General features: G+C 40.4%; 5 non-coding genes across 5 annotated transcripts; all 5 read left to right on the top strand.

The window, feature by feature from the left end:
• Nucleotides 1-4,725: 4,725 nt before the first annotated feature.
• On the top strand, nucleotides 4,726-4,798 carry TRNAV-CAC (transfer RNA valine (anticodon CAC)). Its single transcript has one exon. It is a non-coding gene; the product is annotated as a tRNA-Val (tRNA).
• Nucleotides 4,799-7,196: 2,398 nt separating this feature from the next.
• Nucleotides 7,197-7,268, top strand: TRNAI-UAU (transfer RNA isoleucine (anticodon UAU)). The gene has a single exon. It is a non-coding gene; the product is annotated as a tRNA-Ile (tRNA).
• A 180-nt stretch (nucleotides 7,269-7,448) lies between these two features.
• TRNAI-UAU (transfer RNA isoleucine (anticodon UAU)) lies at nucleotides 7,449-7,520 on the top strand. Its single transcript has one exon. It is a non-coding gene; the product is annotated as a tRNA-Ile (tRNA).
• Nucleotides 7,521-8,687: 1,167 nt separating this feature from the next.
• TRNAV-UAC (transfer RNA valine (anticodon UAC)) lies at nucleotides 8,688-8,760 on the top strand. Its single transcript has one exon. It is a non-coding gene; the product is annotated as a tRNA-Val (tRNA).
• Nucleotides 8,761-11,152: 2,392 nt separating this feature from the next.
• TRNAV-AAC (transfer RNA valine (anticodon AAC)) lies at nucleotides 11,153-11,225 on the top strand. The gene has a single exon. It is a non-coding gene; the product is annotated as a tRNA-Val (tRNA).
• Nucleotides 11,226-17,401: the final 6,176 nt, after the last annotated feature.

Here is a 17,401-nt window from a genome sequence, read left to right as displayed (position 1 = left end):
TATCCGGCATAGATGGCTTATGCGACCCTGTCTGTCGCTTTATCGACTAATATTTAAAACCTCTTGTGGAAACATTGCCATCTTATGTTAAGGATATGACGGACGTCCTGAATAGGGTCGACGGGATTTTTGTGGATTCTGATACCCTTCTTGTCACGTCGGACATAGAGTCACTTTATACCAATATTAACCATGATGATGGTCTGGAGGCAGTCCGCTTCTTTCTGAGCAATACCAACCGTGATGGCCATTTGTGTGAGCTGATCCTGGAGCTGCTCCACTTTATCCTGACACACAATTTCTTCATTTTCAAAGACCGGTTTTAATTTACAGACCAGAGGCACTGCGATGGGCGCGGCCTGTGCGCCTTCGTACGCTAATATGTTCCTCGGCCATTGGGAGAGGGGCATTTTTGGCGACGAGGGCGTGCCGGCCGCTACCCATGCGCATTGCTGGTTAAGATATATTGATGATGTTTTTGCTTTGTGGCAGGGTACCGTGGAGCAGCTCTCGGACTTTATGGGTGTTTTAAACCATAATTCATTGAACCTTAAGCTCACTTTTAGATATGATTTACAGTCTATTGATTTTTTGGATATTATGATTGGAGTTGACCGTGGTCGGCAACTACAGACGAATGTCTTTAGGAAGCCTACCTCGGTCAACTCCCTTTTACATGCCTCATCTTCTCATCCTGTTAGTACCATCCAAGCCATCCCGGTTGGGCAATTTCTCAGAATGAGGCGGATATGCTCTACATCTGATAATTTTCAGTCCCAGGCCCATGATCTAACATGGAGATTAGTTAATAGGGGATATAGCCGTCGTGTCATAAAGAAGGGGTACAATAGGGCAAAGAATACCAATCAACAGGAGCTTCTGCAGCCATCTAGTCAGGCGAATACGGGGGCAGGAGAGGCTCGATTCATATCTGCGTGCAACCATGAATGGCATAACATGCGTGCCATATTAAACAAACACTGGCCGATACTAAAATCTGATCCTACCCTAAGGGATTTGGTCCCTGATTATCCTCTAATGACGGCATGCCGTTCCAAAAATCTACGAGATTTTCTCGTACATAGTCATTACGTTCCTGTGATTTCCCATCCCTTTGGTTCTACTAATCCTATTCGCGGGTGTTTTCCCTGCGGTCGCTGTCTTGCGTGCACCAATGTCTCTCGCAGTAAGACCTTTTCCACCGCAGATGGTAGTCGGACATTTGATATTAGGTGTTACATCTCATGCGCAACTTCCTATGTTATCTATTATGCTAAATGTAGTTGCCCTAAGATATACATAGGTTTAACTTCTAGGGAATTGCGGGTGAGAGTGCGTGAACATGTGAGAGATATTGGTGCTGCCAAGACGGTGACCGATATTTCTACTCTTAAGACCCTTCCTAGGCATTTTCGGAACCATCACGGATGTAATGCGAGATCATTGCGTGTCATAGGGATAGATGTCGTACATGGCGGCAATAGGGGCGGGAACCTTAAAAAGATCCTCGCCCAAAAAGAAACCAAATGGATCACCCTACTGGGTACTATGGCTCCGTCTGGTCTGAATGAGTCCCGTAGCTTTGCCCCCTTCCTTTAGACCCCTGTCCTCCCCCCCCCTTTTTTTGCTAGATATGGTTTTTTACCACCTATGCAATTTTTTACCTCTGTTTTTATATTCTAATTTTATTGCTGCAAGTGTTTTATGCCATTTTGTGCCCTTTTCTTTGCAGCTTCCATCTTCTGCTCCCTATGGATCACTGCCTCTGTTAATATGACTACCTGAATACATCGTGCATCTGGACTATGATTACAAGGTGGCTTCCCCCATGACAGCCGGGATTATATACTGCTTGGTCGAGGGCTAACTACTGTTATTCTTGTGATTCCTGCCATTTCATTATTTCTTTGCCCTCTTTCCTTGGCGTTCCTATACTGCTGTTTGTGTGGGAGCCCGTATATCTGTATCTTTGTATGTTCCAGTATGTGTGGTGTGCACATGCCTGGTCTTTCTTCTCTCCCTGGCATGCTTAGCGATGTCTCAAGGGCGGAGTTTTGCTCGTGGGGGGGCATTGCCTTCGCCCTCTCCCCTGCACTCCTCGGCTTGACTTCGCTCGCATCTGCTAGTGGGATTAGCAATGACCGCGCATGTGCCAGCTTAAACCTGCACTGACTGGCCGGTCCGATCCATGTGATGAACCATATGGTCTATTAAAGCTTCTGGGAACAGATGAGTCACCACCCCTCCTTGGTCTGATGAAGGGTTATACTAACAAGACCTGAAACGCGCGTTATCTTGCTTCTGAGGGGGATCTTTTGGTCTCTGGCTCCTGCACTTATCTGGCACTTTATATCATTGCTGGTGAGCGGTGTTTACATTTTTTTAGCCACTGGTATATATCATTGTTTCCATATACTGACAAACCCAGTGTGCTGTATAACTTTATCTTATCTTGCACACCAGCTATTGTTCTCTGGTATCACCTGGCATGCTGGTGAGCAGTGTTGCATATATTTAGCTACTGATATGTATCATTGCTTGCATATACTGACAAACCCAGTGTGCTGTATAACTTTATCTTATCTTGCACACCAGCTATTGTTCTCTGGTATCACCTGGCATGCTGGTGAGCAGTGTTTGCATATATTTAGCCACTGATATGTATCATTGCTTGCATATACTGACAAACCCAGTGTGCTGTATAATTTTATCTTATCTTGCACACCAGCTATTGTTCTCTGGTATCACCTGGCATGTAACTTTGTATTTTTTGCCATCTGTGCTGTATACTTGTTGTCTTATGTATTCTACTTGCCTTGTTAATTCTGATTAACTGTTTATGTGCCAAGGTGCCCTCTGTTGTTGCAACTATATGTATTTTTCTGTGCTACATCTAAAAACTGTTTTTTATGATGTAATAAAATTTGTCATTCTCTTTTGCATTTCAACCACTCTGCTCTCCTGTTTCTTTTGCATTATAAAAATCCTGTTTGTTTCAAAATATATAGTTCCCATAAATACAAAAGCAAAAGACCAAACTATGGAGAAAAAAGTAACACATTCAATATAAACTTCAATTTAAGCAAAATCCCTTAGTAGGTATAAAACTGGTAAAATATGTAATACAAATTGTAAATGTTTCATTAACCAAAAATACTTTCCTTCAGCAATAAAAAGGCCCCGTCAGTCACAATTCTGCTCTGCTAGCCAATACACAGTAACTTTCCATCAAGTTTCACAGTGTAGTGGTCATCACGTCTGCATAACACGCAGCAGGTCCTGGGTTAAATCCCCAGTGAAACCAATCTGTTCTTAGTGTTGAAATAATACGCTATCCAACTACAATATATGAAGTTCTCGGCTTTGTTGCCGAATGATGGGATGTTTTGGCTTCCATCACAAACAGAACTACAAATTATTATTTTTTTTTTCCCCTGGCGGTCAAAACTCGTCTCTAAATGCCATTACTTTGCAGGATTTCACAGCTTTCATAGTGGAGTGGTCATCACGTCTACTTCACACGCAGAAGGTACTGGGTTCAATCCCCAGTAAAAATAAGCTGTTTTTGCTGTTGAAGTATTTTGCTATCAACCTGTAATATATGAAATTCTTGGTTTTGTTGCCAACTGATAATATATTTTGGCTTCCATCACCAAGAGAACTACGATTTTGGGTTTCTAATTTATTGACCATTTTAGCAGAAAACATAATCCCATATTATAAAAATCCTGTTTGTTTCAAAATATATAGTTCCTTTAAATACAAAAGCAAACGACTAAAAAATGTAGAAATAAGTAACACATTCAATGTAAACTTCCATTTAAGCAAAATCCCTTTGTAGGAATAAAACTGGTAAAATATGTAATAACAATTGTAAATGTTTCATTAACCAAAAATACTTTCCTTCAGCAATAAAAAGGCCCCGTCAGTCACAATTCTGCTCTGCTAGCCAATACACAGTAACTTTCCATCAGGCTTCATAGAGTAGTGGTCATCACGTCTGCTTAACACGCAGAAGGTCCTGCGTTCAATCCCCAGTAAATCCAATCTGTTCTTGGTGTTGAAATAATACCCAATTAAACTACAGTATATTAAGTTCTTGGCTTTGTTGCCGAATGATGGGACGTTTTGGCTTCCATCACCAACAGAGCTACGAATTTGTTTTTTTTTTCCCTGGTGGTCAAAACTCGTCTCTAATTGCCATTACTTTGCAGAATTTCAAAGGTTTCATAGTGTAGTGGTCTTCATGTCTGCTTAACACGCAGAAGGACCTGCGTTCAATCCCCAGTAAAACCAATCTGTTCTTGGTGTTGAAATAATACCCAATTAAACTACAATATATGAAGTTCTTGGCTTTGTTGCCGAATAACGGGATGTTTTAGCTTCCATCACCAACAGAGCTACGAATTTGTTTTTTTTTTTCCCTGGCGGTCAAAACTCGTCTCTAATTGCCATTACTTTGCAGGATTTCAAAAGTTTCATATTGTAGTGGTCATCACGTCTGCTTCACACGCAGAAGGTCCTGGGTTCAATCCCCAGTGAAACCCATGTGTTCATGGTGTTGTATTAATTCCATATCAACCTGCAATATATAAAGTTCTTGGCTTTGTTGCCGAATAATGGGATGTTTTAGCTTCCATCACCAACAGAGCTACGAATTTGTTTTTTTTTTTCCCTGGCGGTCAAAACTCGTCTCTAATTGCCATTACTTTGCAGGATTTCAAAGGTTTCATAGTGTAGTGGTCATCACGTCTGCTTCACACGCAGAAGGTCCTGGGTTCAATCCCCAGTGAAACCAATCTGTTTTTGGTGTTGATGTAATTTCCTATTGACTTGTAATATGTGAAATTCTTGGTTTCGTTGCCAAATGACAATACTTTTTGGCTTCCATCACAAAGAGAACTTCGATTTTAGGTTTCTTTTTTATTGACCATTTTAGCAGAAAACATAATCCCATATTATAAAAATCCTATTTGTTTTAAAATATATAGTTCCCATAAATACAAAAGCAAACGACTAAACTATGTAGAAAAAAGTAACACATTCAATGTAAACTTCAATTTAAGCAAAATCCCTTTGTAGGAATAAAACTGTAAAAATATATATTAAAAATTGTAAATGTTTCATTAACCAAAAATACTTTCCTTCAGCAATAAAAAGGCCCCATCAGTCACAATTCTGCTCTGCTAGCCAATACACAGTAACTTTCCATCAGGATTCATAGTGTAGTGCTCATCACGTCTGCTTAACACGCAGAAGGTCCTAGGTTGAATCCCCAGGAAAACCTATCTGTTCATGGTGTTGAAATAAAACCCTATCAACCCGCAATATATGAAGTTCTCGGCTTTGTCGCCGAATGATGGGATGTTTTGGCTTCCATCACCAACAGAGCTACGAATTTGGTTGTTTTTCCCCTGGCGGTGAAAACTCATCTCTAATTGCTATTACTTTGCAGGATTTCAAAGGTTTTATAGTGTAGAGGTCATCACGTCTGCTTCATACGCAGAAGGTCCTGGGTTCAACCCCAGTGAAACCAATCCATTTTTGGTGTTGAAGTAATTTCCTATCGACTTGTAATATGTGAAATTCTTGGTTTCGTTGCCAAATGACAATACATTTTGGCTTCCATCACCAAGAGAACTACGCTTTTGGGTTTCTTTTTTATTGACCATTTTAGCAGAAAACATAATCCCATATTATAAAAATCCTGTTTGTTTCAAAATATATAGTTCCCATAAATACAAAAGCAGAAGACAAAACTATTTAGAAAAAAGTAACACCTTGAATATAAACTTCAATTTAAGCAAAATCCCTTTGTAGGAATAAAACTGGTAATATATGTAATAAAAATTGTAAATGTTTCTTTAACCAAAAATACTTTCCTTCAGCAATAAAAAGGCCCCGTCAGTCACAACTCTGCTCTGCTAGCCAATACACAGTAAATTTTCGTCAGGTTTCATAGTGTAGTGGTCATCACGTCTGCTTAACTTGCAGAAGGTCCTGGGTTCAATCCAAATTGAAACCAATATGTTCTTAGTGTTGAAATAATACGCTATCCAACTACAATATATGAAGTTCTCGGCTTTGTTGCCGAATGACGGGATGTTTTGGCTTCCATCACAAACAGAACTACAAATTATTTTTTTTTTTTCCCCTGGTGGTCAAAACTCGTCTCTAAATGCCATTACTTTGCAGGATTTCACAGCTTTCATAGTGGAGTGGTCATCACGTCTACTTCACACGCAGAAGGTCCTGGGTTCAATCCCCAGTAAAAACAAGCCGTTTTCGCTGTTGAAGTAATTTGCTATCAACCTGTAATATTTGAAATTCTTGGTTTTGTTGCCAACTGATAATATATTTTGGCTTCCATCACCAAGAGAACTACGATTTGGGGTTTCTTTTTTATTGACCATTTTAGCAGAAAACATAATCCCATATTATAAAAATCAAGTTTGTTTCAAAATATATAGTTCCTTTAAATACAAAAGCAAACGACTAAACTATGTAGAAAAAAGTAACACATTCAATGTAAACTTCCATTTAAGCAAAATTGCTTAGTAGGAATAAAACTGGTAAAATATGTAATAACAATTGTAAATGTTTCATTAACCAAAAATACTTTCCTTCAGCAATAAAAAGGCCCCGTCAGTCACAATTCTGCTCTGCTAGCCAATACACAGCAACTTTCCATCAGGTTTCATAGAGTAGTGGTCATCACGTCTGCTTAACACGCAGAAGGTCCTGCGTTCAATCCCCAGTGAAACCAATCTGTTCTTGGTGTTGAAATAATACCCAATTAAACTACAATATATGAAGTTCTTGGCTTTGTTGCCGAATGATGGGATGTTTTGGCTTCCATCACCAACAGAGCTACGAATTTGTTTTGTTTTTTTTTCCCTGGCGGTCAAAACTTGTCTCTAATTGCCATTACTTTGCAGGCTTTCAAAGGTTTCATAGTGTAGTGGAAATCACGTCTGCTTTATGCGCAGAAGGCCTAGGTTCAATCACCAGTGAAACCCATGTGTTCATGGTGTTGTATTAATTCCATATCAACCTGCAATATATAAAGTTCTTGGCTTTGTTGCCGAATAACGGGATGTTTTAGCTTCCATCACCAACAGAGCTACGAATTTGTTGTTTTTTCCCCTGGCGGTCAAAACTCGTCTCTAATTGCCATTACTTTGCAGGATTTCTAAGGTTTCATAGTGTAGTGGAAAGCACATCTGCTTTATGCGCAGAAGGCCTAGGTTCAATCCCCAGTGAAACCCATGTGTTCTTGGTGTTGAAATAATATCCTATCAACCTGCAATCTATAAAGTTCTTGGCTGTGTTGCCGAATAACGGGATGTTTTAGCTTCCATCACCAACAGAGCTACGAATTTGTTTTGGTTTTTTTCCCTGGCGGTCAAAACTCGTCTCTAATTGCCATTACTTTGCAGGCTTTCAAAGGTTTCATAGTGTAGTGGAAATCACGTCTGCTTTATGCGCAGAAGGCCTAGGTTCAATCCCCAGTGAAACCCATGTGTTCATGGTGTTGTAATAATTCCATATCAACCTGCAATATATAAAGTTCTTGGCTTTGTTGCCGAATAACGGGATGTTTTAGCTTCCATCACCAACAGAGCTACGAATTTGTTGTTTTTTCCCCTGGCGGTCAAAACTCGTCTCTAATTGCCATTACTTTGCAGGATTTCAAAGGTTTCATAGTGTAGTGGAAATCTTGTCTGCTTTATGCGCAGAAGGCCTAGGTTCAATCCCCAGTGAAACCCATGTGTTCTTGGTGTTGAAATAATATCCTATCAACCTGCAATCTATAAAGTTCTTGGCTTTGTTGCCGAATAACGGGATGTTTTAGCTTCCATCACCAACAGTGCTACGAATTTGTTGTTTTTTCCCCTGGCGGTCAAAACTCGTCTCTAATTGCCATTACTTTGCAGGATTTCAAAGGTTTCATAGTGTAGTTTTCATCACGTCTGCTTCACACGCAGAAGGTCCTGGGTTCAATCCCCAGTAAAAACAAGCTGTTTTCGCTGTTGAATTAATATGCTATACACCTGTAATATATGAAATTCTTGGTTTTGTTGCCAACTGATAATATATTTTGGCTTCCATCACCAAAAGAACTACGATTTTGGGTTTCTTTTTTATTGACCATTTTAGCAGAAAACATAATCCCATATTATAAAAATCCTGTTTGTTTCAAAATATATGGTTCCCATAAATACAAAAGCAAAAGACAAAACTATTTAGAAAAAAAGTAACACATTGAATATAAACTTCAATTTAAGCAAAATCCCTTTGTAGGAATAAAACTGGTAAAATATGTAATAAAAATTGTAAATGTTTCATTAACCAAAAATACTTTCCTTCAGCAATAAAAAGGCCCTGTCAGTCACAATTCTGCTCTGTTAGCCAATACACAGTAACTTTCCATCAGGTTTCATAGAGTAGTGGTCATCACGTCTGCTTAACACGCAGAAGATCCTGCGTTCAATCCCCAGTAAAAACAATCTGTTCTTGGTGTTGAAATAATACTCAATTAAACTACAATATATGAAGTTCTTGGCTTTGTTGCCGAATGATGGGATGTTTTGGCTTCCATCCCCAACAGAGCTACGAAATTGGGTTTTTTTTTCCCTGGCGGTCAAAACTCGTCTCTAATTGCCATTACTTTGCAGGCTTCCAAAGGTTTCATAGTGTAATGGAAATCACGTCTGCTTTACACGCAGAAGGTCCTGGGTTCAATCCCCAGTGAAACCCATGTGTTCTTGGTGTTGAAATAATCCCCCATTAACCTGCAGTATATAAAGTTCTTGGCTTTGTTGCTGAATAACGGGATGTTTTAGCTTCCATCACCAACAGAGCTACGAATTTGTTTTTTTTCCCCTGGCGGTCAAAACTCGTCTCTAATTGCCATTACTTTGCAGGATTTCAAAGGTTTCATAGTGTAGTGGTCATCACGTCTGCTTAACACGCAGAAGGTCCTGGGTTCAATCCCTAGTGAAACCAATCTGTTTTTGGTGTTGAAGTAATTTCCTATCGACCTGTAATATGTGAAATTCTTGGTTTCGTTGCCAAATGACAATACATTTTGGCTTCCATCACAAAGAGAACTACGATTTTGGGTTTCTTTTTTATTGACCATTTTAGCAGAAAACATAATCCCATATTATAAAAATCCTATTTGTTTCAAAATATATAGTTCCTTTAAATACAAAAGCAAACAACTAAACTATGTTGAAAAAAGTAACACATTTAATGTACACTTCAATTTAAGCAAAATCCCTTTGTAGGAATAAAACTGGTAAAATTTGTAATAATAATTGTAAATGTTTCATTAACCAACAATACTTTCCTTCAGCAATAAAAAGGCCCCGTCAGTCACAATTCTGCTCTGCTAGTCAATACACAGTAACTTTTCGTCAGGTTTCATAATGTAGTGGTCATCACGTCTGCTTAACACGCAGAAAGTCCTGGGTTCAATCCCCAGTGAAACCAATCTGTTCTTAGTGTTGAAATAATTTGCTATCCAACTACAATATATGAAGTTCTCGGCATTGTTGCCGAATGATGGTATGTTTTGGCTTCCATCACAAACAGAACTACAAATTATTTTTTTTTTCCCCTGGCGGTCAAAACTCGTCTCTAAATGCCATTACTTTGCAGGATTTCACAGGTTTCATAGTGGAGTGGTCATCACGTCTACTTCACACGCAGAAGGTCCTGGGTTCAATCCCCAGTAAAAACAAGCTGTTTTCGCTGTTGAAGTAATTTGCTATCAACCTGTAGTATATGAAATTCTTGGTTGTGTTGCCAACTGATAATTTATTTTGGCTTCCCTCACCAAGAGAACTACGATTTTGGGTTTCTTTTTTATTGACCATTTTAGCAGAAAACATAATCCCATATTATAAAAATCCTGTTTGTTTCAAAATATATAGTTCCTTTAAATACAAAAGCAAACAACTAAACTATGTGGAAAAAAGTAACACATTCAATGTAAACTTCCTTTTAAGCAAAATCCCTTTGTAGGAATAAAACTGGTAAAATATGTAATAAAAATTGTAAATGTTTCATTAACCAAAAATACTTTCCTTCAGCAATAAAAAGGCCCCGTCAGTCACAATTCTGCTCTGCTAGCCAATACACAGTAACTTTCCATCAGGTTTCATAGAGTAGTGGTCATCACATCTGCTTAACACGCAGCAGGTCCTGCTTTCAGTCCCCAGTAAAACCAATCTGTTCTTGGTGTTGAAATAATACTCAATTAAACTACAATATATTTTGTTTTTGGCTTTGTTGCCGAATGATGGGATGTTTTGGCTTCCATCCCCAACAGAGCTACGAATTTGTTTTTTTTTTCCCTGGCGGTCAAAACTCGTCTCTAATTGCCATTACTTTGCAGGCTTTCAAAGGTTTCATAGTGTAGTGGTCATCACGTCTGCCTCACACGCAGAAGGTCCTGGGTTCAATCACCAGTGAAACCAATATGTTCTTGGTGTTGAAATAATCCCCTATCAACCTGCAGTATATAAATTTCTTGGCTTTGTTGCCGAATAACGGGATGTTTTAGCTTCCATCACCAACAAAGCTACGAATTTGTTTTTTTTCCCCTGGCGGTCAAAACTCGTCTCTAATTGCCATTACTTTGCAGGATTTCAAAGGTTTCATAGTGTAGTGGTCATCACGTCTGCCTCACACGCAGAAGGTCCTGGGTTCAATCCCCAGTGTAACCAATATGTTTTTGGTGTTGAAGTAATTTCCTATCGACTTGTAATATGTGAAATTCTTGGTTTCGTTGCCAAATGACAATACATTTTGGCTTCCATCACAAAGAGAACTACGATTTTGGGTTTCTTTTTTATTGACCATTTTAGCAGAAAACATAATCCCATATTATAAAAATCCTATTTGTTTCAAAATATATAGTTCCCATAAATACAAAAGCAAAAGACCAAACTATGGAGAAAAAAGTAACACATTCAATATAAACTTCAATTTAAGCAAAATCCCTTTGTAGGAATAAAACTGGTAAAATATGTAATAATAATTGTAAATGTTTCATTAACCAAAAATACTTTCCTTCAGCAATAAAAAGGCCCCATCAGTCACAATTCTGCTCTGCTAGCCAATACACAGGAACTTTTCGTCAGGTTTCATAGTGTAGTGGTCATCACGTCTGCTTAACACGCAGAAGGTCCTGGGTTCAATCCCCAGTGAAACCAATCTGTTCTTAGTGTTGAAATAATACGCTATTCAACTGCAATATATGAAGTTCTCGGCTTTGTTGCCGTATGACGGGATGTTTTGGCTTCCATCACAAACAGAACTACAAATTATTTTTTTTTCCCCTGGCTGTCAAAACTCGTCTCTAAATGCCATTACTTTGCAGGATTTCACAGGTTTCATAGTGGAGTGGTCATCACTAGTGATGAGCGAGCATGCTTGTTACTACTCGGTACTCGCACGAGTATCACTGTACTCAGGCTGCTCAGCGGGGACCGAGTAATCTCGCGATACTCGTGCTGTACTCGTGGTCTTCATCCCTGCATGTTGGCGCTCTTTTGAGAGCCAGCCCTCATGCAGGAATTGGCTGGCAGACCACTGCAATGCCACAACCCTGTTAGTTGTGGAATTGCAATGATTGGCCGGCCTGCACAGCGTGACCGAGCCTTTATACCGGCCGGCGCGCTGTGCTCTGCTCACAGCTATCCAGACAGTCAGTGCAGGGAGAGTGTCGCTGCTTCAGGGAAAGGTTTGCGGCCCTTTATAGTTAGTTCCGGAGCAGGGCTGCAAACAGTGTGACCAGAAGTCCTTCTCAGGACTATTCTAGTTGTATACAGGCAGGCAGGGTATAGCCAGGTCGGAGTACAGTAGCAGAGTCCTTCTCAGGACTATTGTTGCTATATACAGGCAGGGTACAGCCAGGTCGGAATACAGGCTAGTGACCAGAAGAGTCCTTGTCAGGACTATTGTAGCAGTATACAGGCAGGCAGGCAGGGTATATAGCCATTCCTAGTGGTGACCGTATACCAGCCTTCATCATATCTGGGGCTGGTGTACACAGTCTAAAAGTGTCCAGATAGTGTCAGACTTCTCAGTAATTGTCGCTCCTAAAAACCTGTTAGGTTCTTATTGCGTCCGTGCTTGCATTTAAAAACAGCACGTGTGTGTCTGTCGGTGGAAGCGTACAGGTGCACGTTTTGCACAAACTATTATATAACGCACAAGTCTAGTGAATAATACACGTCAGTCAGCAGTGGCTGATAGTGTCAGACTTCTCAGTAATTGTCGCTCCTAAAAACCTGTTAGGTTCTTATTGCGTCCGTGCTTGCATTTAAAAACAGCACGTGTGTGTCTGTCGGTGGCAGCGTACAGGTGCACGTTTTGCACAAACTATTATATAACGCACAAGTCTAGTGAATAATACACGTCAGTCAGCAGTAGAGATGAGCGAACTGGTCCCGGTTCGGCTCGAGGTCGGTTCGTCGAACGGGGGTCCCGTTCGAGTTCGGTTCGTCGAACGTTCGACGAACCGAACTCGAACCAATAGGCTATAATGGGAGGCAATCACAAACATATAAAAATGCATGATAAATGTACACAAACAGTTAATAAACATTGCCATAACACTTACCGGTCCCCGCGATCCCTTCTGCACTCTGTCTCCTGCCGCTATTCCATCCGATGATCGCTGAATCCTCCCCGTGACCAGCACTGCCAGCAGAGATGCAGGACCTATCGTGACGTCAAAATAGCCATGTGACCAGTCACGTGGCTATTATCTCATTGGCTACAGACTGGTCACATGACTATGACACGTCATGTAGGACCTGCGAGAGCATCTCTACGGTACACGGTGCACATATGTGTATCGCCGTGTACCGGCGACATGCTCTAGCACACGGTCGACTCCCCGTTCCGTTAGGGACCGGCTGACACAGCCGGTCATTAACGGAGATCACCGTTGCCATAGCAACGCAGTTAGCGGTGACGTCACCGCTAACCGCGGCTCCGAGAGCACCATTGCTATGGTAACGCGTCTGTCAGCGTTACCGCTGTTACCGCTGACAGCCAGCACTGATAACTCACGGAGTGAAGGCTGCACGATTGTAGTGAGCATTGTAGTGAGGATGAGGTTCCCCAGCCCCAAGTGATGAGATGGTGAACCTCATCCTTCCTCACTACAATCGTCACTACTACTACACTAGAAAGAAGACAGAAGAGCAGGATCGTGGAGGGCTGACAGGGGGTAATAAAGATGGAGTCTCTAATGTGTCTGTGTATTTATTTCTATTAAAGTATTTTTTCTCTGTGTGGTGGTTTTTTTTAACCCTTTATTGGAGATTCTTAATGGCCGGGTCAAACGTGCCTGACATTAAGAATCTCTGGCTTAATACTGGCTAGTAAAACAAAGCCAGTATTAACTCATGATTACCCAACAAGCCACCCGGCTCCAGGGCTGTTGGAAGAGTTGGATACAGCGCCAGATGATGGCGCTTCTATGAGAGCGCCATTTTCTGGGACGGCTGCGGACTGAAATCCGCAGCAGAGGCGCCCGGAAACCTCGGGTTAGCCTGTGCTGCGGATTCCAATCCCCAGCTGCCTAGTTGTACCCGGCTGGACACAAAAATGGGGCGAAGCCCACGTCATTTTGTTTTTTAATTATTTCATGAAATAAGTGAAATAATTAAAAAAATGGGTTTCCCTATATTTTTGGTTCCCAGCCGGGTACAAATAGGCAACTGGGGGTTGGATGCAGCCCGTGGCTGCCTGCTGTACCTGGCTAGCATACAAAAATATGGCGAAGCCCACGTCATTTTTTTGTAGTTTTTTGGCAAAAAAAATAAAAAATGCTTCCCTAGATTTTCCATTGCCATTGAAGGTAACATCAAGCAGTGGGGGTTAGCAGCCAGTAGCTGCTTGGATTACCCTTAGCTAGCAATACAAAAAATGTAGCAGGAGCCCATATATATTTTTTTTAATTATTTATTTAAATAACTAAAAACAAAATGGGCTTCCCTGTATTTTGATTGCTGGACATCACAGTGCTGTAAAAATAAATCTTTAAAAAAATGACGTAGCGCTCCGCGGTATTTTTGATTCTAAGCGCAGATAAAGCAGACAGCTACGGGATGCCACCCCCATCTGCCTGCTGTTACCTTGGCTGGCAATCAAAATACAGGGAAGCCCATTAATTTTTTCTATTTAAAAAAAAATTAAAAAAAAAAATGACGTTGGGTCCCCCCATTTTTGATAGCCAGCTAGGGTAAAGCAGACGGCTGTAGCCTGAAAACCACAGCTGGCAGCTTTACCGTGGTTGGGGATCCAATGTGGAGGTCCCTCTGGCTCTTTTTTATAATTATTTTATAAATATTAATAATTACACAATAAAAGTAGGGTCCCCCCCAAATTGGATCACCAGCCAAGGTAAAGCGGACAGCTGTGGTCTGGTATTCTCAGGGTGGGAAGGTCCATAGTTATTGGGCCTTCACAGCCTAAAAATAGCAGGCCGCAGGCACCCCAGACGTGGCGCATCCACTAGATGCGCCAATCCTGGTGCTTCACCCCAGCTCATCCCGTGCCCTGGTGCAGTGGCAAACGGGGTAATAAATCGGGTTGATACTAGCTGTAAAGTCACCTGAGATTAAGCCCAGCAGTTTGTGATGTCATGGCGTCTATTAGATACCCAACATCATAAACTGTCAGTACTAACAAAAAAAAAAAATCGACAAAAGAAATTTATTTGAAAAAACAGTCCCCAAAACATTTCCTCTCTCACCAATTTATTGTAAGAAAAAAAATAAAGGGGTCCCACGACAACTCTGGACCGTCTAGAATATGGGGGGGAGACACTCAGGGAACGTATCCCCCATTTTCTAGGAGTGCGGACCCTTCATGTGAGGAGTGTGGGTGCAATGAATCTGCACTCACTCTTCTCGGGTCCACAGCAGCAGAGTCCATGTCGTAATGGTTGCTACCAAAGCTGCAATGCCCTGCTCATGAGGTAAGGGCATGCCTAATCAGGAGAACTACTGTAGAGGAAGCTCTGCTCACTGGTATATAGGTGCTCAGAGGTAATAATAGATAAAATTAGTGAGTAACCTCGGCACTCTAAATCTCCCAGACTAAGTCAGTAAGTCACAACGGATAGTAATGCAAAATCACTCTTTATTGGTCCGTATTAAGAAAAACATTTTTTTTCATAAGCATATATGTTTTTGTCCAAAACAAGTTACAAATGACGTTTCGGCCTGAGCCTTCGTCAGATTGGACTTATCTGCATGTAATCATGAAAAATGACAATATTCAGTATCACATAAGAGTGAGAGAACAATAACATAAACTCGAACAATGTAGAGGTACAATTGGGATGCAGCAAAAAAATTGCAACACAGCAAGAAATGAAACACATGATACAAATGTCATAATACAGTACAAGGACAATATAGTAATGACAAATATGGGGTCAGAGTAGGCTTAGACAGCTCTGGTACGAAAGAGATGTCAATCATAAAGTAACATGTGCAGTAGGTGTAGAGCTACAGTATGCATGGCAGAGCTAATGGGTAGACCGACCATAGAAAAAGTAGAGAAAAAGTGGAGAAAAAATGTAGAAAAAGTGGAGAAAAAGTGGAGAAAAAGTGGAGAAAAAGTGGAGAAAAAGTGGAGAAAAAATGGATAAAAAGTGGAGAAAAAGTGAAGGAAAAGTGGAGAAAAAATGGAGAATAAGTGGAGAAAAAATGGAGAAAAAAATGAAGAAAAAGTGGAGAAAAAATGGAGAAAAAGTGGAGAAAAAGTGGATAAAAAGTGGAGAAAAAGTGGAGAAAAAATGGAGAAAAAATGTAGAAAAAGTGGAGAAAAAGTGGAGAATAAGTGGAGAATAACTGGAGAAAAAATGGAGAAAAAAATTTAGAAAAAGTGGAGAAAAAAATGAAGAAAAAGTGGAGAAAAAATGTAGAAAAAGTGGAGAAAAAGTGGAGAAAAAATGTAGAAAAAGTGGAGAAAAAATGTAGAAAAAGTGGAGAAAAAGTGGAGAAAAAGTGGAGAATAAGTGGAGAATAAGTGGAGAATAAGTGGAGAATAAGTGGAGAATAAGTGGAGAAAAAATGGAGAAAAAGTGGAGAATAAGTGGAGAAAAAATGGAGAATAAGTGGAGAAAAAATGGAGAATAAGTGGAGAAAAAATGGAGAAAAAAATGAAGAAAAAGTGGAGAAAAAGTGGAGAATAAGTGAAGAATAAGTGGAGAAAAAGTGGAGAAAAAATGGAGAAAAAAATGAAGAAAAAGTGGAGAAAAAGTGGAGAAAAAGTGGAGAAAAAATGGATAAAAAGTGGAGAAAAAGTGAAGGAAAAGTAGAGAAAAAGTGGAAAATAAGTGGAGAAAAAATGGATAAAAAAGTGGAGAATAAGTGGAGAAAAAATGGAGAATAAGTGTAGAAAAAATGGAGAAAAAAATGAAGAAAAAGTGGAGAAAAAATGGAGAAAAAAATGTAGAAAAAGTGGAGAAAAAGTGGAGAAAAAGTGGAGAAAAAGTGGAGAAAAAATGGATAAAAAGTGGAGAAAAAGTGGAGAAAAAGTGGAGAAAAAATGGAGAAAAAAATGTAGAAAAAGTGGAGAAAAAGTGTAGAAAAAGTGGAGAAAAAAATGTAGAAAAAGTGGAGAAAAAATGTAGAAAAAGTGGAGAAAAAATGGAGAAAAAGTGGAGCACCCTTTGGTGCCTTTCATGTGGCACTAAGGGGTGCTTAGCTTTGTATTTAGCCAAAAAAATGAAAAAAAAAATGACGTAGGATTCCCCCTAGTTTTGTAGCCAGCTAGGGTAAAGCAGACGGCTGCAGCCTGCAGACCACAGCTGGCAACCTCACCTTGGCTGGTAATCCAAAACTGAGGGCACCCCACGCTGTTATTTTAAATTAAATAAATAATTAAAAAAAAAAACACGTAGGGGTCCCCCCAAAATTGGATCACCAGCCAAGGTAAAGCAGACAGCTGGGGCCTGATATTCTCAGACTAGGGAGGTCCATGGTTATTGGACTCTCCCCAGCCTAAAAATAGCAGGCCACAGCCGCCCCAGAAGTGGCGCATCCATTAGATGCGCCAATCCTGGTGCTTCGCCTCAGCTCATCCCGCGCCCTGGTGCGGTGGCAAACGGGGTAATATATGGGGTTAATACCAGATGTGTAATGTCACCTGGCATCAAGCCCTGGGGTTGGTGAGGTCAGGCGTCTATCAGATACCCGACATCACCAACCCAGTCAGTAATAAAAAAAAATAGACGACAAACACATTTTTATTTGAAAAAACACTCCCCAAAACATTCCCTCTTTAACCAATTTATTAGAATGAAAAACAAATCCAGGTCTGGTGTAATCCAAGGGGTTGCCATGACGATCCACACTGTCCC

The sequence above is a fragment of the Anomaloglossus baeobatrachus genome, chromosome 2 (genome assembly GCF_048569485.1).
Source record: "Anomaloglossus baeobatrachus isolate aAnoBae1 chromosome 2, aAnoBae1.hap1, whole genome shotgun sequence".
Lineage (NCBI taxonomy): Eukaryota > Metazoa > Chordata > Amphibia > Anura > Aromobatidae > Anomaloglossus > Anomaloglossus baeobatrachus.
Note: the sequence above shows the minus strand (reverse complement) of the source record. Positions and strands in the feature narration are given on the sequence as shown.